Raw genomic sequence first — 22,352 nt, forward strand, 5'->3', positions numbered from 1 at the left:
CATTGCCAGAAATAATCTTGGCTCTCCCAGTGGAAATGCTCCCTCATAGCATGCAGTGTTTCCCCAAAAGAATAGTCCTCAGGAGGAGAGGCTGAAGGAATGGATTCTTCAGCATCAGAATCCTCATAGGGAAGCATGGAGTAATCCTGTTCAGAAGAGGAATCAGAGGAAATACAGTACGATTCTTCTGACCAGGTATCTGTCTCTTGCCTAGGCCTCTTATCAGGAGGGGGTTGGGAGCCCCTGATCTAAGTAATTAGGTCTTCGGCCATTTTGAGCATCTGTTTTTAGGCATGGAAGTCTGAGTAGGAGAATGCTGTACTTGTTTCTTTGTCTTTAGAGCTGCTTTAGTCTTTGAAGCTAAAGATGGCTTAATATATAGTTGTGTAGGTCTGAAGACACCCTCAGAAGCCGATGCCTGCTCAGTGGCTCCGGACCCATCTGAGGGAGTGATTTCCGAGTGTCCAATACCTTGAGTTTCCAGAGGCCCAGTCGGCTCCAAATGGGAGTTGGTAGCGGGTGCCAGGGGCTGCGAAAGCGCCTCACTGAGAACAGACGAACCGGCGACTGGCCTTGTAGAGGCTTAGTCTGTTTTGGACCTCTGATGCCTATCCTTGTCCTTGCTTTTTTTGTAAACTCCGGTTGTTGGCTGTTCCGATGGCATTATATAATTAAATCTTCGGCCAAAGTAATGAAATGCAAAATCAAACCGAAGCTTGATAGTGCGTTGTTTAAATCTAGCACAAAACAGACAGCTAGCAATATTGTGATCAGGGCCTAGGCAAGGAATACAGTAATAGTGAAAATCCTTATGAGGTATTTGCTTCCCACAAGAAATACAATTGTTAACTTTTTCTGACATCGGTCTGGACAAGAAAAAAGTTTCCCCAACAGAGGACTTAGCTTTAATGAAGACTTAGGATTTGAAAATCTCAGAAGTCTGCCGACCGGCACTTGCAAACTGGTTTTGCTTCGGGCACCGCACGGCAAGCAAGACTGGAGAAAATGGCATCGGCTGCATCTTTTATACCCCTGGCGCACTGATGTCAGGGAAGAGGCTACAGCAACCGACGCCGGACCTAGACTTTGGAATTCTGGCCGACTGCAGGTAGCCTGCCAGCAGGATAACCCAAGAATAATGACTGCAACAGTGAAACACTATGAACATCCTTCATTGCTGCAAACAGAAAAAAAATTCATGGGGAACAAAAAAAAAGAAAAAAAAGACTTAAGAGCAAAGACAAATTATTGACAAATATATACAGCCATTTTATTCAAACTCTAAAATGAATCCCATGAATGGCTGGGTACAGAAGCCTTTGCTTCACTATGTTTTTCTTCTCAAAATCTGACGAGATTGCCAGTAATGTATGTACAACCCATGTATTTGTCAAGTTTCAATTAAAAACTGGCTGAGGTGTTCAATGCCCTTCTTTTACCAATTAATTCATGCCAAAGTTCTAACACCCTCAAGAAGGCAATACATACCTCTTTGTCTTGAGTAATTTTAAACACTCGGTACCCTTATATGAAGTACTCACCATAACTATGCATTTGTGTTGTCCATTTTCATTCTCTCAACTTATGGGTCTCTGCTCCGACCATCAGATCCAACTCTGCCAATCTCTTTAGATTCTTGGATCCAACTCTGAAGCTCATCCCTTTACCCACAATGCCCCTTACTTGCCAGATTACCTCAGATTGAGCATGCTGCTAAATATGCCAGAAGGCATAAATACTTATATTATTATCTATAATTATAATAAATAATAAGATAGAGAGAGTAGTGGCTCAGGCTGGAAACAATAGTTCCCATATGTATCATCAGATCCCTCCCAAAGGGTAGGGGAAAGAGGGTGGGGAGTTGAAGAATGAAAACGGACAACACAGATGCATAGCTATGGTGAGTACATAGCTTTAGTATCTGATGATGTCATTTTCATTCACTCCTCAAAATACTGGATAGAGTCCCCAGCTACGATCATCTTGGGTGAGCCTCATGGAAGGATACTGAGGAGAACCACGGAGTCATAGGCAGCCCTGTTCCTGGATACAATGTCCAACTTGTAATGAGCAATAAAAGTAAGGGAACTGAACCAAGTGGCCACAGCACAAATGCCATCAATTGAAGCTCTGGCCCAAAAAGTAGATGACATAGCCATGTGTCTAGTCAAATGAGCCTTTGGAGATATGGGCAAGGACAAACCTCTTTTAAGGAATATACAAAGGAAATGCAATCTTTTATCTATTTATCCAATTTAACTTTAGATACTGGTTTTCCCAATTTGTTTTTAGACAGTTATCAGTTTCAAAATCATTTTGTTCTATGGAGGTAAAAACAAAGTTGTCTATGTACATCAAAAAGATGTAGCATGCATTCTCCCGGTCATATTTGGGAAAGAAGATTGGTAAATTGATTACTTGATTTAGGTTTGTATGTAATGTCACAAACTCCTTGTGAAATACCTAAGGCGGCTCTGAAGAAAGTGCCTGGAGTTCAGAAACTTGCCTTGCTGACATAATGGCAACAAGAAAAATGGTTTTGCAAGAGAGAAATTTCAGGTCTAACTTAGTTGAAGGTTCAAAGGGGGAAAGAGTTAAAGTTTGTAATAATACAGTAATATCCCAGTGATGCAGTAGGGTCTCTTACGTCTAAGCAGAAGAGTACCCTTCAGAAAAGTCTTACATATTTTAGAAGAAGCTAAGGGGGGGCATTATGTCCTATGGGGTAATTAGAGATAGCTGCAAACTGGCAAAGTCCTGAAAAACTGAAGCTAGGAAATCCAATATAGCAGGAACTGGAGCTGTGAAGTGATTGATCCAGGTTTCTCTGTTCCACACATAATGAAAATCTCTTCTATTAACTCCTGTAAATCTTTCCGGTGGAAGGTTTTTGAAAGGAGGATAAAATCTGATCAACTAGAGAGGAAACGCTAGACTGTCTAGCCATCACTGAAATTGGAGAAACCATGCAGTTAACTTGAGGCCATGAATGTCAGAATGAATCATTCCCGATGGGTGTGACAGGAGATCTGGACTGGGGTCCAGTGTCCAAGGCAGACACAAAAGATGACACCATAGGAAAGGGAACACCTGCGAAGGCCAGAAGAGAGCAATGACTTACCATGATTTTCAACTGTTGCGCTTTCTGAAGAAATCTGGGTATTAAGAAAAGGGGAGGATAAGCATACAGGAGACTGGGAGCCCAAAGGCAGGCTAGAGCATCTCAGTGACTCCCCCTGAGGGTGAATTAGGGCAAAGAACCTGCTGCACTTGTTGAGGGGAAAAGCAAAGAGGTTGCAGCAAAGTTGACCCCAGTGACGAAAAATTATTTCCATCACTACAGGAGTGACAGACCACGTGAAGTATCCAGATGGATCTGCTGGGCTTGTCAGCTAAGAGATTTCTCTGGAATGTGCATTACTACAAGAGATCGCCCACTGCCAGGCTCTCACTGCTTCTCGGTAAAGGGGTTAAAATCTGGTCCTGCCCCCCCCCCCGCACCGTTTGTTAATGTACCAAACTAATGACATATAGTCAGTCTGGATAGCAATAGTACCTAGAGGGAACGTACTGAAAAACCTGTGATGCTAATAGGATGCTCTCATCTCTTAAGATGCTAACATACAAATTGGTCTCTTCTGGGGACCACATACCCTGAACAGTCCATTTCCCAAGTAATACCCTCCAATTGGGAGGCATCCGTGGTCAGTGTGGCCTTCAGGTAAGGAAAGATAAATGGGCATCCCTGACAAACCTCATTAAACTAGATCCACCAAAGTAGAGAATCCTTGCAGACTCAAAATCTTTATTGGATGCTTTAACAGATGTCGAAGCATTAGCCATTGTACTGACAGGGTCCACTGGAGAATCCTCATGTGAAAGTGAGCCATGGGCAACTGGGTAATCACTACAGCCGTCAAACTTCAGGCTTGAAGAACCAGTCTCACAGGAGGTTATGGATGGTCTAGAATCTGACATGCACTCTTACGGAATGAATTCTGCTCTGAGGTAAGAATGTGAGCTAGTCTATGTCAGGTGAGCTCCTATTTAAACTGGTTGAAGTTGGAACTTGGAAAGATTTACTGTGATCCCTAGAAATGGACAACTGGAATAAGTAATCCCTGGCCTTCTCTATGAGATACTTGGTTGATAAAGAAACACACTGAAGCCCTGCAGTCTGTTACGAGCTGCCACCACTCTCATGCATTTAGTGAGCACCCAGGGGGCTGTGGTGAGCCCAAAGGGCAGGACTCTAAACTGGGGATGACTGGCTCCTAGCCGAAAGGGCAGATATCTTCAAGAGCACCTGTTTATTTTGATGTGATATTATGCACCTTAAAAATTCTACAGCACATCTGGTCATTCTTCTGTAGAAGAGGTAGAATGGACTCAACAGTGACCATTCGAAACTTGAGAGTTCTTCACAAATTGATTTAGAAGACTGAGACAGAGAACAGGTTTTAGATCCCTTGACTTCTTCGGCAATAAAAAGAACGGTGAGTAAATTCTGGATCCTGTTTGGTCTGGTGGGACCTCTTAGATGACACTCTTTTCTAGCAGCTTTTAGATTTCTAATGCTGCCAACTCCCTCTGATTGAATGGGCACATCTGGGAGACATTTCTTCTGTGAGTCGGTTTGTGAAAAGGGAATGAGGTATCCTCTGGATATGATCCTTTGCACCCAAGAATCTCTTGTGATGGCTGCAAGAACCCCCCCCCCCCCCGACTGCCTCCAAAGAACAGTCGGGCAACCTTCCAGGAGCACAGAAAGGGCCTGCTTGAGAAAATCCCAAGATCCTTGGTTTTGCGGACCCTCTCTGCTGCAAGGACAGTCTTCCATTATTATTGCCCCCTTTGCCTCTGACAGAAAAATGACTATTCTAGTCCTGAAAAGGTCCTTTAGACTTTCGTAAGAAAATCTTACCACTGCAATGATTCCGACAAAGTTCTTTGTTGAGTAGAGAAATGGATTCCAACAGCAGACAAGATCTTTCCATTTGTTCACTGCAGGAAAGTGTGCCCTTAACTGTGGGCCCAAACAAGGATGATCCATCAAAAGAAGCATTGATGAAAGAGGATTTAAAGTGTTATGCAAAATCACGGAGTCTCATACAGGCATGTCTCCTAATGGCTATGCCCAAACTAGCCCTTGAGGAACCTTCAGTAGTGTGATATACTACTAACCTCATGGACACATTGGACATACACTTCCCAACTGGCCACCATGCAGTCTAAGTTTTCTCATCCTCTGCCAACATGGACTTTGGGATAGACTTAGAGGGTTCCTTGATCAAGTTCCACAGTAATCTAGTAAAATGTGCTAGGTAGTTAAACAACTGCAAGGCAAAGTTCTAAGCGTAAACACACTTTCCACATCTGTCCAGCATGCTAGTTCTTTTTTGGTGGCTGCTGACACACCCACAGCATCTACAAGGGTTCCCTTACTCCAATACTGTTTGTCTTTGGGAATCCTAGAATCTTGTCCGATCTGCAAGGAAAGACTTCATGGTATCCAGTTCCTTCCGCACCTGGTGGGAGACTAGGTCTAAGGTCATCCACCAGAGGGGTAACCCAAGACGTAGACAGGCCAGATCCGAAGGCTTCCAGGACACTGATTCCTCTCAGCAAGGGCTTTGGGAGCTCCGATCACTTTTTGGAGCAGGATCACTAAAATGTCTAAGTAGCAGTCATTCTCAGGCAGGGACCTAGAGGACCTTTCCCCCTCATCAAAATCAGTGTTCTCAGTTAAAGATGCCTGTGGGGAATCAAGTGCCTCCTCTTGCACGTTCTCTTCTGGTGGACTTCTTCAGTGGGGTGTTCTGGAGAGGTGTCAGAAGAGACAGGGAGATCCTAAACTGGAATTGCCTGGAAGTGCTTATGGGCTGGCTGTCCCTGTGGAGAAGGGTGAGGAGATAGAGCTCAAATCCATTGGGAGAACAGGTACAGGATTCAGTGGAAGTGAGAGTAGAAGATTCCCTTAAAGGCAAAGTGTACAGGAGAAGTAGAAACCAAAGAGCTCAAATCCATTGGGAGAACAGGTACAGGATTCAGTGGAAGTGAGAGTAGAAGATTCCCTTAAAGGCAAAGTGTACAGGAGAAGTAGAAACCAACCTCGCTGGAGCCGAAGCTCTTGGCTCAGCCAGTTCTCCACCCCTCCTAAATCTCCCCTCTGAGGAGGGAGTCAAACCTGAGCTGTTCAGCGCAGAAGCTCAGAGGGGAAATGATGGCTCTAAAAACCTCTGAGTCCAAGTCAATCCCTCAATCTGGCACTGATGCTTCAGCTCCAAGACACTGCCTGCTCACTGGGGATCGGCACCGAACAGTTCGGGAGGAAAAAAGTCACATCCGAAGGTGGAATCCTCAGATCCGACACTTCAACTCTTAGCGCTCTCAAATCTGATGGCTCCAAAACGATGGGTCAGATTGGAGGAGTTACTGTGGGGTGTGAAGGTGGCTGAAGCTCACATTTCTGATGGGAGACAGATGGCAACACCCCCATCTGAATTTGTACTCAAAGAAATTTCCTCTTCATCCTGTCCACATCTGCCTCTGAAAGATTACGGGAGGACCCGAATGAGGAAGTCTAGGAAGGAGGACAGGACGACTTCCTAGTTGTCTCCTATAAAAATGGAGACCCAAGTCTAGGAGTCACCGGTTCCAGAGAAAATCTAGGGCTCCAGATCGGGGGAGACGACCACAGAAGTTGTCTGGTCCGAAGGTGTTGGATCTGACACTTGTACCTTTGCAGGGTGGCTCCAAACTGGAAGCAGGTGCAGGAGATAGTGAAGGTGAGGGCTTTCTTTGCTCCCTGGGCTCCACTGATCTTTGCTTTTTTTGCAGGGAGTTAAATCCCAGAAGTAGCAGTAATACAATAAGACAAAGCTGGCAAAAGGCCCTTCAGGACCAACTTATTTTGCTTGTCACTGACTGCCCTTGACTTAAAACCTGTACAAACTTCACAAGATTCCTGCAAGTAAGAAGGGCCTAAACAATATACATACTCCCTGGAGGCATCAGAATTGGGTATCTTACGTCCACAAGAAGTGCACCTTTTAAAGCCGGTAGGCTTGTAAGACATACCAATGACCAAACAATAGCCAATAACAATAATCAAAAAGAAATGAGGGAGAAACTCAACTCTACAAGATAGTTTATATAGAGTTTTTTTTGTTTTATTTATAGAAAAAAAGGAAAAATAAAAGATTAGCTACCGACAATGGTAGAGGGAATACCTAAAAGGTATAGAAAGAAGGCTTAGTACCAACAATGGTACAAAGTTAACTAAACGGTATCCCAGAGATAAAGAAGAGTAGAAGAAGAAAGGCTAAATAGATACAAATAGTAAATGTACAGAAAAGAAGAGAAAATAAATTCTATTTTTACTCAATATCAAACAAAGCACCTTAGAGCTCAAGGGAATGCAATGTGACAAATTGTTAATGTGGCAAACGAGAGCTGGAGGTAATCTGGCAAGTAATGGGGCATTATGGGTAAAGAGAGGAGCTCAAGAGTTGGATCCAAGAATCTAATCAGACTGACTGAGTTGGATCAGAGACCCATACACTGAGGAATGAATGAAAATTACATCATTAGATCTACTGATTTGTAATTATACAAATACTGTACTGCCTCAGACCCATTTGTAGTTCTGACAGTACACATTTAAATGTCTCATCATTTCAGTATACAGACAGCTCATGTAAAACAAGACAGATGTTTTGTTGCCCATTTTTTCAGCCCAATTTATATATTAACATGGCTTTCTAACTTATGACCTAGTTAAACATCTACATTCTGGAAAAATTACTTCCCAATTCTTGTCTGCAGCCTCAACAAACACCTAAGATATTTGCATATGATGGAGATGCCAGCAATAAACTAAAATAGGACATACATGGGTTGTAAACTCGATGATCCATATTAAGATGGGGATTGTGATTTACTAAAGGAATAGGAAAAGTAAGGGTGAAATATGGGATGCACTCTTCAGACCCAAATTTAATTTTGACCTAAAACTTGCTTTTTTTCCCTTCAATTTCTTTTTCTTTATACTTCTATCAGCTATTTCTCTAATGCCTTACTCATTCTACTGTCTCAAGGAATTCTAAACAATTTACCTTAATGAACACAACACCAATTACTCATGGGTTAATACTAAGCAGGCAGTCTGAACACTCACACATAGCAAAACAAGTTCTTTAAGGGCTATACTACTAATTCCTGATGTAAGTTTATGCAAACTCATCAGATCAATATGGCTATCTTCATATCTGTGTAAACTGCTATACTTTGCGCTTCATATATAACATTTTATTACTTGTAAGGAACTTGTTTACTTTTACCAAAAACTAAATCACTGAGGAAGGACAGCTGAACAGTACTGATGTTTCGGCACAAAATACACTTCAGATGACAAGTGTTCGAACAGTGGCCCACATGCTTGAAGAGACTGAATTGGAGGGATTTCAGTGGGTGGTTGACACCAGTTCACGCATCATGCATGGGGAGGAGTGGGAACAAGTCCTGTCACAGGAACATCATGTCAGGGGAAAACATAGCAAATGCAGTTCTTGTATTCGGGATTTAAGGCCTGTGAGCCCTTTAAAACTGTACAGCACTTCTGAAGCAACTGCAAACCTGCAAATGAAATGAACATGTGCACCGGCACTGGCGTAGCATAGAAGGTATTGCAGTCAACTCTGGGGAGGAGGAGGAGACATTAAAAAAAAAAAAAGAAAAAAAAAATCAACTGACAACTGGATTAGTGCCACAATTTGCCTTTTGTTTCTCCTTCCAGGTGTCTGTCGGTGCTAGCAAATGGGGTGCTGAAAAAGTCATGGGGCTAGAGAAATCAAAATACATACCACTAAGAAAATCTTTTCCATGAGATAGATAATGTTACATTTAGTAGTGTTAAATATGTGATAAATGCAAATTCACATTTAAAGCAGTTCAACACTACACGACACTACAAGGACGTTCATATTTATCAAACTGCCTAAATATTTTACACAATGTAAATGAAACAAATAACTATTTTAATTCTAAAGCAATGGGAAGCAGTCAAGATGAAGGTAGAGAATGGCAGAAGTAACAGAGAGAAGCTTGGATTTTGGTGAGAAAAGATAAGGAAACTTATAACAGCTCAAACAGTGCACAAGGTATAATCAAAGCTCTGTTCCTTAGTACCATAAAGGGCCGCATCATTTGCGATAAACACAAAAACAGAGAAGACACATTAGAACATAGGGATAAACTCACAAGAGACCAGTTTGCCAATATCCTCCATCCAAATTTGCATGTCAGTACTGTCAAAGTGAGCCAATCATGCGTCCAGACACAACATTGTCATGTTATGAAAGCACACACTAAGCAAGAGATATATTTAAGAATGTGCTGACAGGCCAGCGTTAATGATCTTCAAACAGCATTTTCTGACATCAGGTGGGTAGATAGCACAATGCCTGCATAACTCGACACATTTTTAGCTGGTTAGCAAACATCCCTTTTCTCCACAGCATTACACAAGAGCCTTGATATACACAAGTTTTACAGCTGTGTCTGAAGCTGACAACTCTTAAAAGCATGAGCTATACAAAACTAGTGATTACAACCAGTTACTCCAACACACCCCTCTGCCACAGGAAGATAATATGGCAAACATACTGGAGTAACAGAGAATGCTCACAGAAAACAGTACAAAGGTCAGTCTGGCCTCCACTATTCTACCCTATGGCTAGAACACTACAATCATTCTACTGCATCCTTAAAGCACATTTCCTGAGTAAACTACTGGCTCATATCTTGCCCACTCTCACAACTCTTGGAATTTCAGTTTTGAAAGTTTTGAACAGATATCCGATTAAGATTTTAAATTTATTAAAAACACAAATACGCAAGCATGCTGTCAAGACTATACTATATAATTCCTTAGCGCTTGTAATTCTATCTGCATGGGTGGTAGATGTGGTGTTAATTTCGAAATAAAGATTTAAATGTGTTATTTTTATTTACGGTGTGACTTTTGACAACATGCTTAGAGAATTAATTGATTTCTCTTTTGGGAGACAATTTGTGTTAATACAACTGTAGTATAAAATACTGTTATGACAACTTCTCCCATCACTCTATGCTAGCCAAGTACACGTAGAACAGTGACAGTGAATTTGGAGGGACAGAAAGCTAATCTATGGCAATGATTGCAATAAATTTTTTTTTCCAATACAAGCAGGGCTGCCAGCATTATACCTAGTCTTAAAACAGCTATATCTGCCACATGCTGCTAACAGTTCATAAGCAGTTGATAAGATGCTGATATGGGACAGAAAAAAAGTCCCAAGTCCTACTTATGAATTACTGCTTCCAGAAAGCTTATGTTACGAATGCATCCACAAAACTTTGCTTCTCATTGCCAATCAAGAGCAAAAAGCCATACACCAATACACACACACACATGTACATGAACCTGAGTACTTTTGAATGCAGTCACATTAACCTAGGATCTCTATCCCAGTATTTCCTTGTCCCAATAAGAACGATTATATGTAAAATACAACCATGTCTCCAACACTAAGTAGGATTTTCTACATTTCTTATTTTTTCTGCAACACATTCAACCTTTTCTTGTACATTTAAATAGCTGCTCCGGCCCAGGTCATTTTTTTTGTTGGGGGGGGGGGGGTAACCATCCAGGGCCCTTACCTTCTTAGTTGCTAGAAAAAAATCACAATCAGCTGGAAAAGGCAGAAGGATGCTTACACTAACTTGACTATTTTCTGGTTACCTGACCCTGGGACTACATCAGGAAACACCAGTAAAAATGCTTCCAAAGGTTGAATAGGTTGTTGAATGACCAGAACAAGCTAACTGTCTTGCAAGTTGTGATTCTGCAAAATAAAGCAGATAAGCTTCCACTTCGCACTAAGCTTGGCAAGACTCTCTCCTTTGTCTGAGCAAGCAAATAAGGTCACTGGTGAAATCCTCAAAAGCCAGAGTCCAAATTGGACACAGCAACCAAGGACAATCACAAGGCCTTCTTCTCATATGTTCACAATCTCAAAGGCAACACCCAAATCTGCTCTGAACTGGTGGCCAATAACACCACATACACAAAAGTCATAGATATAGCCAACCTGCTGGCAGACAGGTTCAGTGAAAACTTCACCCCCTGCCCCCCCCCCCCCCCCATCGGTAAACCAGGACATCCCCAGCACCTGCCTCCCTCCCCTCATCACCAGGGAGCAGGTCCTTAGTGCCCTCTCAAAGGCAAAAAATACAGTCTCCATGGGACCCGATAACATCCCTGGCTATATCCTACATGAACTCAGGCATGAGATCTCAGCTCCATTAGACACCCTCTTCAACCAAAGCCCGAGCACCGGCTTTATCCCAGCTGAATGAAGGACGGCCACTGTCATCCCTCTACATAAAGGTGGAGCGTCCACTGACCCAGGCAATTATAGGCCCATCAGCCGAACTAGCCTGATCTGCAAGGCCATGGAACCTATCATGGACCTTATAAACAAGGATACTGGCAACCTCCAAACACTTGACCCCACACAGTTTGGTTTTGTCAAGGGGAGATCATGCCTGTTAACCTTGGTCGACTTCTTTGAAACAGTCACCAAAGCCATGGGATGAGGGGAAGACTGTACACACCGCCTACCTTGACCTAGCCAAAGCTTTTATTATTCCCCACCCAGGCATAATAGAGAAAACTCTCCCAGCTAAGCATCAACCCATATGTTACCAGATGGGTAGCTAACTGGCTCACTGATGGGACCTACACAGTCAAAGTAGGGGAGCCAACTCTAGTAGCAGACCCGTAACGAGCAGTGTACCCCAAGGATCGGTCTTGGGGCCTCTCTTGTTTGAGATATACTTTACTGAGGTGCAAGCCAACACCAGGTGTGTGTGGCTGACCAAGTTTGCAGAGGACTGCAAGCTGGGCACAGTCTTAAATTCCCGTAGTGATATGAACATTCTCCAAGAGGGCCTTACTCAGATTAATGACTGGTCCCAGAAGCATGGCCTCAAATGGAATGCCAAGAAATGCATCATTATCCCCTTTGGGGAAAATGTCAACCCACTAATTATCACATACGTACAAAGCATGCAATCAGTCATGAGGCACTTGGGCACTCAGGTTGATAGCAACCTGACTTTTGACCACCATGTTGTCTGCATTGTACAAAAGGGTTTCTACATGCTCCACCTCATACACAAGGGTATTTCATCCAAGAACAAGGAGGCCATAATATCCCCGTATTCTTCCCTTATCAGACCCATTATCGAGTACAATGCGCCCTTCGGCATGTACCTTGCCAAGAATATGCAGCAGTTGGAGACCACAGAGGTTCTTGACCACAAACATCTATCCTATACAGACAGGCTAAAAGCCCTGTACCTCTACTCAGACTCATACAGACTTCTCAGAGGTGACCTGTGTGCCATACATGGCCATTTCAGACCCAGCCTTGATGGAGTTGCTGCATATCCGTAAGACAAACTCCATTTGAGCAACCGGTACACAAGGCCTTAACCTGGTCTGTGACATTAACAAAACTTGCTGGCTGGATAGATTTGTGTCCCAAAGATCTCACCCCCATCTGTGGAACAGACTCCCTATCCATGTCAAACACTGTACCTCTCTCGCCCTCTTAAAGAGGAACCTTGCCGACTGGATGGGAAACAGAAAATACACCCCTGGAATTCCACCTGTGTCCCTGCTGGACAGGGGAAACAGGTGCTAACTTTGAGGGAACATGGGTGAAATTCTTGGCTAGGCTTAAAAGGGCCTCTGGGCCAATAGACTAGTATCATCCTATGAAACTATGAACCTATCACTATTGTGCGTTTGTCTAAAGCAAGCCGGAACACATTGCCGGGGCTACAGTATGTCAATGAAACAAAAGTACTTTACTGTGGTCACTTTTTTGTTAACCACAATCAGGTATTTGAGGTGCACATAGTCAAATCAGCTGTAATTTCTGTGTACAGGGGCTGTGTGAAGGACGACGACTAACCCTGTGCTGTCATATAATCATGTTAAAAAATAAACATTTCTAAAGGCTACTGTGCATTTGTATGACATTAGAATACTTTACTGGGGCTTGTTTGTGTGGAAAAAAAAGCTGAATTATATTACACAGCATGGCAATTTTTTAGTCAGGAGTGGAAATCTGATGTCATCTAAGTACCTTGTGCATGTCTTAATTGGATGGAATGGGGGCACTGTGGACGAAAATGACTGACCTGCTTTTGCTTGCCCAAATTAAACAGGAATTAATCTAGCTGTGCAAGACTAGTGTGTATTTGTATGATGTCAGCTGGCATACTTTACTGAGGCTACTTTGTGCTTGTGTGAACTATTACTGTATAGCAAAGTAAAATAAATAAGTAAAGACCAGTCAAGCATCTGAGGATATACACAGACAAATGGGCTACGACTGTTGGATACAACGGTTACCTGTGTGAAAATGAGACCTTAAACCCACTAGCCTACAAACTAATCAGGGATGCACCAACATATAACCTTAGATGTCTTAACCACTCAGGACATCTCCTCCTAAAATACAGTTGTGTACAACTTACCATACATGTAGACATTTGAGTGTATTCACTGTTGCAGTGGAACGGACTTGTGGGATTTCCTGCTGTGAAAGGCCCATGGCCGGCCCGACTAACAGAGTAAAACACTCCCTCCCCCTAAGGGCTGGCAGATGCCCTTACCTGACATCGGTACACTTGGGTATAAAGAGAACCAGCCAATGCCACAGTTTTTTTCTTGCCTCTAGAAGGTAGGAGCCCCAGGATGAATTATAAGTAAATGCAAAGATAGAAAAGGGGTCTGCAGAGTAAACACCCACGGTGTCCTCTGAACAGTGAAGAAAATAGAAGCAGACTATTACTGTAGAGAAAAGGGGGAAGGAGAGAGGGAAATAAGACTGCAACACTATGCTCAAACATCTACATTTATTGCAAGTATACATAACTGTACTATGTTCTTTGTTTTTCACTGTTGCAGTCCTGACTTGTGGGATGGTTCCCAAAGACGAGATGAGGGTGGAAGGTAGATTAAGGAGAAAAGGGGATGCCCTGCAAGATGGCAGTGGCAAATCCTGCTCTACACTTGGAGAAGTGTGATAAATGGCAGTGCTTGGTAAAGGTATTCACAGATGACCAGGTAGGAAGCTCCATAATGTCTTTCATTGGTACTCCTTTCAAGAAGGCAGCAGAGGTAGAAATGGACCTAAGTAGAGCAAGTCCTTACAGTTTCAGGAGGCTTTTTGCCATGTTGGCTGTTAAAAAAAAAAAAAAAAAAAGTGGGAGATCCACTTGGAGAGAGTCTGCTTGGAGACTGCCATTGACTCTGAAGGAAAACACCAAAGGACTCAGAGTTGATCTGATTTTCTGAAAGATTTAGTTCTGTCAGGATAGTAGCAAAGCTGCCTGTGCACATCCAAGGAATGAAGGCTTCCTCCCAGTTCTGAGGCTTGGGAAAGAAGGCTGGCAAGTGTATGGCTTGATTCAAGAAGTATCCGTGACCATTCTGGCAAATAAGACAGATCAGTCCTAAAATACTTTGGGTGGAATATGAGGAATGGTTCGACTGCCATAAGAGCTTGTAGCTCAGAGACCCTCCTAGCTGAAGTGATAGCCAGTGAAAGGGCAGTCTTCCAGGTTAAAAATTTTAAATCAGCAGAAACTGATGGTATGGGGGTGAAGGGGGTAGAGTCAATTTTTCTAGAATAAAACTGAGGTTCTAAGGAGGTGTGGGTTGTCTCCTGGTTGGTTTGATTGAACCACTCCCTAAGGAATTGCTTCATCAGGGGGTAGGAAAAGACAAAAGGAAGAGAAAGAATGTGGGCTGAAATGGCAGAGGTGTGACTCTTAATGGAGGAAAAGGATAGCCCGGTAACCTAAAATGGCAAAGATAATGGCAGAGTTAGAATTGAGGCCTTGCTGCTGACACCAGAGAGAATCTTTTCCACTTGGCTGGGTACGATTTCTTAGTACTAGGCCTTCTAGCCTCTGAGAATGTTTTGAGCTTGTCTGATTAGGGTGTGCTCGGAGAAGTATTGGGGGAATTATCCAGGCAGAGTTTCAGAATCTGTAGGTTGGGATGCATACACCTCCCCTTGTTCTGAGTCAGAAGGTCCACATTCAGAAGTAACTGCCACGGATGTTTGTTGGTTAAACTTAGTAGCAGAGGATGCCAGTGCTGCCTGGGTCAGTCTGGGGTTATCAGGAGCCTGGGTCAGTCTGGGGTTATCAGGATGACCCTTGGGTCTTCTTCCTTGATTCTTAGGAGTACACTTGGAAGAAGAGGCAGGGGAGGAAATGCATAAAGGAACAGATGGCTCCAAAGGAAGGAGAAAGCATTTGTCCTCCAGGCTGTGGGTAGCTTGCACCTGGAACAGAATCTTTTCAGTTGAGCATTCTCTTTGGTTGCAAACAGTCTACCTGTGGGATCCCCATTTCTGGATTATGCTAAATAATGTTTCCGGATGCAGATGCCATTCGTAGGGGATCCATCAAGCTCCTGCTGAGATGATCTGCTAGAGTGTTTTGAGTCCCTGGGAGGTATTGTGCAAGAGGTGCAACCCCAGAAAGTGAGCTGTCTCCCAGACCTGCATCGCTAGTCAGCAAAGAAGTTAAGAGTGGTTGCCCCCTTGTTCGTTTATGTACCACATGACTGTGGTGTTGTCTGCTTTGACAAGCAGGACTCCTGGTATTCACTTATCTTTGAAAGTCACTAGACCCTTCTGCACTGCCATCATTTTTTTCCAGTGTATGTGCTTATGCCCTAAACTGATCTTCCCATCTGTTTTGGGATTAAAGTCATTAGAAATGAGCCCTCCTAGGCTGTAGGCTGTCTCAAGCATCTGTGGCTAACATTTGGACCTGAGGGTTGAACCTTAAGGGAAGACCCAGGCTCTGGCCACATGCCAGTGTGTCCACCATGCAAATTCTTCCTTGAGGCAAGGGATCAGCTGAATTTCTGTCTCCAGGGACTGTGTGCTGGCACCAAAGATTACTGAGGTAGCACTGGAGCATTCCCATGTATAGCCTGTCCAGAGGGATTATGAGGATACAAGATGTCATGTAGCCTAATGCTCTGAGGAATTCCAAGGCTGGAAGTCATTCTCTCTTCACACCGTTTTGGAAGTACTGAGTCAAGGTAGAGACCTTTAATGGAGGGAGGAAGGCCTTTTGAATGGAGGAATCCAGAAGAGTCCCCAGGAAAAATATTCTGGTGGATGGGACTGTGTTGGATTTGCAAAGATTTATGGTGAAACCCAAGAAGGTGAGGAAGGTCTGAGTAATGGCCAGATTCTTTAGGAGCTTTGACTGACTCCTGGCTTGAATGAGGCAGTCGTCCAGATAGGGTAAATTTGGATTCCTGTTGTTCTGCAGAAGGTGATCACAGGAGCTAAACACTTTGTGAAGACCCTGGGAGCAGTGGACAAGTCAACGGACGGTGCAGAGAATTTAACGTGACTGGTACCTGCTCTGAAGTGAAGAAAACTTCTGCAAGATTCCTCTACATCAATGTGCAAGTTAAGCATCTTTTAGGTCTAAGGCCTGAGGGGCTATCATGGGAAGAAGTTTCTGAAGAATCAACATTCTGAATTTTGGTATCAGAAAAGAATGATTGAGGGTGGATAGGTCTAGAATTGGGCACCAAGAACTTTCTTTTCTGGTAACCAGGAATAGCCTGGAATAGAACCCCTTTCCCTGTTTGATGATCTGGTACTGGTTCCACTGAGTCCTATGAACATAGGTTGTGAATCAGAAAGGGCCCCTGCTCTTTGATTCTGCAGAACATCCAGGTACCCCGAATATTTTAATGGCTCTTTGAAAGTGAGCTTGTAACCGTCTGAGATAACTTTCAAGACCCACCTGTCTGAAGTGATGAGGGAAAACAGTTTTCTCTGAACAGGGATAGCCTTCCTCCTATCTTTTCTGAAGAAGGTGGGGGGATGGGTAGGGGAAAGAAGAATCACTGCTGTTGTCTCTGCCAGGGCCCTGTGGCCTAGAACTCCCCCTACCTAGGGGTTCCTGAAGACCATGGTCTGGGCCTCTGTGACTGCTGCTGCCTTTGAGACCTTTAACTCAGAGGCTTCCTCTGACTGCCTTTTGATTGAGGGGAAAGGTCAAGTGTCTAGTGGAAAAATTCCTACTAAATCTAAGAGGCAGAACTTGGAGGAAATCCTTCACAGTTTGCACAGAGTTTGCTTCATCTTCCATCTTTTTTTAACACAGGCTCTGCCTTTGGCCCAAAAAGGAAGTCCTTATCTAGGGGTGCATCTAGAAGTTTGGCTGTGACATGGTCTGGTAGGGTCTATTCCCTCAGACAAGGATGCCATCTAATGACAGATCCAGATATAGTAGCTCAGTTAGAAGCCTTCATAGCCGCAGTGCAATGAGTGTATGGCCACTTGGAAACTGGAATGGCAAAGGTTCAACAATTCCTTAGCAATCTTCTTGTCCTCCAGGAAAAATATATTTGCTTTACTTTATCTAAAATGCTTTGTTGGTATTCTAGCATATGAAATTGCCAGTTTATCATATGAAACTGGGTCAGCAGAGGGGTTTCTGAAGAGATATTTTATGACAGTCCAGCACCCTGTAAAACCTGTCTGGTTTTCGAGGGGCTGGAGGTAGAGAGTCTGGGTTCAAGGAAGAGACCATAAAAACATCACTTACCTCCTCCAATACAGGAGGAATAGCCATAACGTCATGCTCTAGAAGGTTAAGAAACTCCCTAACACTCTTTAGATTGTGGGTATTCCTATGCCTCTCACTGGAAATGTTCTATCATGGTACGGAGTGTTTCCCCAAAAGAGATAGCTTCATGAGGGGAAGCTTAAGGCAGATTCTCCTCAGAATCTGAATCTTCAAAGTTAGTAAGGAAGGATCCCGCCTCAAAGAGACACTCCTCCTAGTCAGAACCTTCATCTGAATCCGGAGGTTCAGAGAAAACTTCAGTGGTAGGATCCCTCTTCCTTTTCCCCTGGGGAAGACTCCAAGAATGGGGTTGCCTAGCTTTGATTAAGTAAATAAGGTCCTCAGCTAACCTGACCAGGTCTTGCGGACAACCTGCTGAGTGGGAACCAGTAGCCTAGGCGTAGGACCCGAGGCAGATCTCTTCTTGGAAATAGCTTTGGCCTTGGGTCTAGGTATGTCCACCATCCTGATGCCAGTCCCTTTGTAAAGCAGAACCAATGCAGGCTGACGCCTCAAGGGAATGTTGCCTGTACAAAAACGTTCATCAGAAAGAGGTCTGTTGAGCGACTCCAGACCTTAGTGAAGAACTGAAAGCCAAGGTCTGCTTATAAATTGAGGGACCAGACAGCATGTCAGACTCCGTAAGGGTCTCGACAGAGGCTTGCATCACCACCTCAGTCACAGAGGGGGGCTGCAAAAGCACCTCACCTTCCTCAGCGATAACACACCTTGGAGGACTAGCAGACGGTGAATGGTTGTCACAGACCCTAGGTTGGGTCTTTTTTCTTTGTCTTTCTTACAGTCAGGGAGCTCAATCTCAGGATGACTGGCAGATGTCATCGAACACCACAAAAGACTGCAGACCAAGATGCCTAGCTAAGATGCTGGCCCTACGCCCAATAGTCCTAGAATTGAAATGGGCGCAAAAACGGCAACTAGGGACGTCGTGATCCAGGCATAGACAGATGACACACAGTATGAAAGTGTCGGTGTGAGATTTACTTACTACAGTTGAGACAATTGTTAACATTATCTGACATGAGTTAGCGCAAGAGAAAGATTTCCCCAAAGGGGGTACTTAAATTCAAAAGACTTCTCTCTGGTGCAATCCAGCTATTGCACTGAAACACTGCTTCGGGCTCTGATGGCAAGAAAAAAAAATGATATCATGGCGTTGGCTGGCTCCCTTATGCCAAAGTGTACTAATTTCAGGGAAGGGCGTCCGCCAGCCTTAGGGAGAAGGGAGACTTTTACTCTGGTAGTCAGGCCGGCCAAGGGCTTCCACAGCAGGGAATCCCACAAGTCAGGATGGTAACAATGAAACATGAACATCTAAAGAAAACAGGCTTCAGTGGCCAAACCATGCTTCCTCATTCATTCATTCATTCTAAACTGTGGTAATCTCTCAAAGATCACTCCACTTACTCCAACTTCCAATCAAAACTACAATCACATTACAAGACTCGAGGTTCATAGGTAGGTACTAGGCTATTGGCCCTAGGGCCTATATAAGCCTAGCCAAAGGTACCCTGGCTTTCGCCACCCAAGAAAATTATTTTCCTGTGCCACTGTCGAGCAGAGCCACCGAAGTGATCCCCGGGGTGAATTTCCTATCTCCCATCCAATCATCAAGATTTTTCTTGAACAGTGCTAATGAGGAGCTTTGTTTGACATAGACAGGTAGTTTGTTCCAGAGTATGGGAAGTCTCTGGGACAGGAATCTATCCCTCCAGCATGTTCTGTTTATTGTGGTGACTAGGTTTAGGTCCCAAGAGCGTGTAGCTCGTAGGGATTGGGATTTCTTTAAGTGGAGCATGTCTAAAAGCTCTGGGTTTGACATAGCTTTGTGTATTAGGCAGAGATCGCCTCTGAATAGGCGATATGCAACGGAGTATAGCTGCAATTTTTTGAGACTGTCTGCATAGGGCATCTCTGAGGCCGGTAATCCTCTTTGTGAGGTATTTCTGTGGCCTTTCCAGTTGTTGTAGATGTCTTGTGAGGTACATACCAAAAGGGGCATTGTACTCTATAATGGGTCTAATGAGTGACGAGTAGAGGGGAACAATGACCTCTTTTTTCCTGGATGAGAAACCTTTTGTGATAAGGTGTGCCACATAGGATTTCCTGACTACTGTAGCGATGTGATTATCAAAGGAGAGACTACTGTCCACCTGTGTCCCAAGGTCTCTTATCACACTTTCGGTGTTAAGTAGATTACCACCTATGTGGTAGTTCATGGGTACTGAGTTTTTACCAAAAGGAATGACAATGCACTTTTTGGCATTGAGCTTGAGGCCATGGCTTTGACACCAGGCATCTGTCTCAGCAAGGCCCTTTTGTAGGATGTCCACATCTTTGGAGTTTTGATTATGGCTCCTAGTTTGCAGTCATCTGCGAACTTCATTAGCCAAAGACCTTCTGTGTTGGCCTGTACTTCAGAGAAGTAGATACCAAACAGCAGAGGACCCAGGACTGAACCCTGTGGTACTCCACTTGTCACTGCTCTGAAGCTGGATTTGGAGTCTGCTACTTTCACAGTGTGGGTTCTGTCAGTGAGCCATTTGGCAACCCATCTTGTGACATAGGGATTTATACCTAGTTTAGTGAGTTTATCTATAATTCTAGAGTGGGGGATGGTGTCAAAAGCTTTGGCGAGATCTAGAAAGGCTGTGTGAACCACCTTACCCTCATCTACGGCTTTGGTGACTGCTTCAAAGAAGTCTATCAGGTTTAGGAGACATGATCTGGCTTTTACAAACCCGAACTGGGTGGGGTCCTGAGTTTGAAGATTATTAATGTCATTGTTTAGAAGTTCCATGATGATACGCTCCATGGCCTTGCAGACCAGGCTCGTTAGGCTAATGGGGTGGTAGTTTCCGGGGTCTGTGGTGGCTCCCCCTTTGTGGAGTGGGATAACTGTCGCTGTGCACCATTCAGTGGGTACATAGCCTGAGGTAAGGCTATGATTGAACATAGTACTTAGGTGGGGTGCCAGTTTGTTCTGTAGTTCATGTAGAACACAGCCTGGGATGTCGTCAGGTCCCATGGATGCTGTGTTCTTGGCTTTGGATAGTGTGTTTTTTACCTGTGCAGCCGTGATTACAGGAACTTTGCATTCTTCTGGTATAGAGATGGGCCCTTTAGGGGATGATAGAGGGGTAAAGTTAGCACTGAACCTATCTGCCAGGATGTTGGCAATATCCATTGGTTCTGTATATTTAGTGCCATTGTGCTGTAACTCAGAGCAGATCTGAGTGTTGCCATTGAGATTCTTGACATAGCTATAGAATGCTTTGTGGATGTCTTTAGAGTCAGTGGCGATTTTGTTTTCATAACTAGCTTTGGAGGATTTTATGAGGGATCTCAGCTTCTTACTGAAGCTGACCAGGGGAGTTTCTCCAATCATGGGATTTTACTCTTTTTTGTAACAGTTTCTTTCTTCTGTTGTAGAGTTTGTTTATGGCAGGGGACCACCAGACTGGCTTCCTTTTTTTTGGAGGATAGCATCTTGGTTCTGTTAGGGATTGCACGATCCATGCACTCATGTAAGTGCTTATAAAGTGCATTTGTGTAGGATTCAGCAGTCATATCTCTATTGCCCGTCAGCATGGGTGTCGTGAAGTTTGCCACTTCTGTCTTAAGAAGCGTGAAGTTGGCTTTGGAGAAATGTTTTACTGTGGTTTCCCTAATGGGGGATGGGGGAGGGATGTGGATATCTAGGGTGATTAGCTTATGGTCGGATCTGACCAACGAGGAATTGACCTCTGGTGTAGAGCACCGGTTGCCCATGTTGATAATAACCAGGTCTAGGATATTGCTGCCCCTGGTGGGAGTGTGGATAAGTTGATCCATGGCACTGGAATTTATGAATTCCAGAAAACGTTGAGCACAAGAGTTGGTACACGAGTAGTTTTCCCAGTTAATGGTAGGGTAGTTGAAATCACCCATTAGGGTGTTAGGTTGTACCCTAATAATTTCCAGTGTATTAAGAAATGAGGAGTGGAAATCCTGGGGCATGGTGGGGGATCTGTAGCAAGCTACAATTTGGATTGCGGTCTTGCCCAGAGTTAGTTTAATTTGGATAGTCTCGGATGCATTATGCTGAGCAACTAGCCTGGGAGGTGTGGATAACCTTAAAGAATATGGACACGCCTCCGCCTTTAGTGCTTTGGTCCAGGTTAGGTGGCAGAAAGGTGTGGTATGAATTATAGCCTGGTAATGCAGGGGTACTCTCTGGAGCCTTTAACCAGGTCTCTGTCACTGCACAGATTGTCGATGTTCTCCATTTTAAGGAGTGCCTCGAGAGTGCATTTTGAGGTTTAGACTTCTAGCATTGAGTAGCAATACCCTCAGATTCTTCTTGCCTGTACCTGATAGGGTGGTGAATTTGTCATTTGAACCTTGCCTAAAACAGGCACTATAGGGGTGGCTAGAGCCTTAGCCAGTATCCGGAATCCCAGGGGCGACAGGTGCAGGCCATCTCTGGCAAAGCATCGTGGCTTGTCGATCATGTCATCCCAGGCAGACAGATACTGGATCCCCTTAGAATGACACCAGAAGCTTAACCAATTGTTGAAGTCAATCACTGTGTCCTTGTACTGTGGTATCATTCTGGG

The 22,352-nt window shown here is 44.0% G+C and overlaps 1 protein-coding gene across 1 annotated transcript in view; it reads right to left on the reverse strand.

Annotated features, from left to right (window-relative positions):
• The window catches only part of LOC122816990 (protein MTSS 1-like), a gene marked incomplete in the record, with an annotated part of 941,883 nt that overhangs the window by 521,231 nt on the left and 398,300 nt on the right, over positions 1–22,352 (reverse strand).

The sequence above is a fragment of the Protopterus annectens genome, chromosome 12.part0 (genome assembly GCF_019279795.1).
Source record: "Protopterus annectens isolate FY-2018-M chromosome 12.part0, PAN1.0, whole genome shotgun sequence".
Classification (NCBI taxonomy): domain Eukaryota; kingdom Metazoa; phylum Chordata; order Ceratodontiformes; family Protopteridae; genus Protopterus; species Protopterus annectens.